Genomic DNA, 545 nt, shown 5'->3' on the forward strand with positions numbered 1-545 from the left:
CTTGAGTATCGCCCAGTATCCTCGCGCGGCACTGGGAACCCAGTCAACTTCTCTGCGCCCCGGCGTAGGTGGGGGTTTAATGTCTGCGCGGCTTCACCGGCGCTTCGGCGACGACGCAGCGCAGCTCCCGGAAGCCTCCCTATTCTTAAACCTTTGTCTTTGAACCATGGCCTGCGTATTGGCGAAGGGCGGGTGGGGAAAGGAGGGTAACCTCCCAATCTCTGCCCAGCCACTGAGCCTCTGCGTGCAATGAAAAACAATAATACAACTCTTAGCGGTGGATCACTCGGCTCGTGCGTCGATGAAGAACGCAGCTAGCTGCGAGAACTAATGTGAATTGCAGGACACATTGATCATTGACACTTGAACGCACTTTGCGGCCCCAGGTTCCTCCTGGGGCTACGCCTGTCTGAGGGTCGCTTTGTCATCAATCGGAACCTCTGGGTTTCCGAGGAAAGAAACTAACCAGGATTCCCTCAGTAGCGGCGAGCGAAGAGGGAAGAGCCCAACACCGAATCCCTGTCCGTCCGGCGGGCACGGGAAAT

The 545-nt window shown here is 57.1% G+C and overlaps 1 non-coding gene across 1 annotated transcript; it reads left to right on the top strand.

The window, feature by feature from the left end:
- Positions 1-266: 266 nt before the first annotated feature.
- On the top strand, positions 267-419 carry LOC135565868 (5.8S ribosomal RNA). Its single transcript, XR_010461866.1, has one exon. It is a non-coding gene; the product is annotated as a 5.8S ribosomal RNA (ribosomal RNA).
- Positions 420-545: the final 126 nt, after the last annotated feature.

Source organism: Oncorhynchus nerka, unplaced genomic scaffold, assembly GCF_034236695.1.
Source record: "Oncorhynchus nerka isolate Pitt River unplaced genomic scaffold, Oner_Uvic_2.0 unplaced_scaffold_12148, whole genome shotgun sequence".
In the NCBI taxonomy this organism is placed as follows: Eukaryota; Metazoa; Chordata; class Actinopteri; order Salmoniformes; family Salmonidae; genus Oncorhynchus; species Oncorhynchus nerka.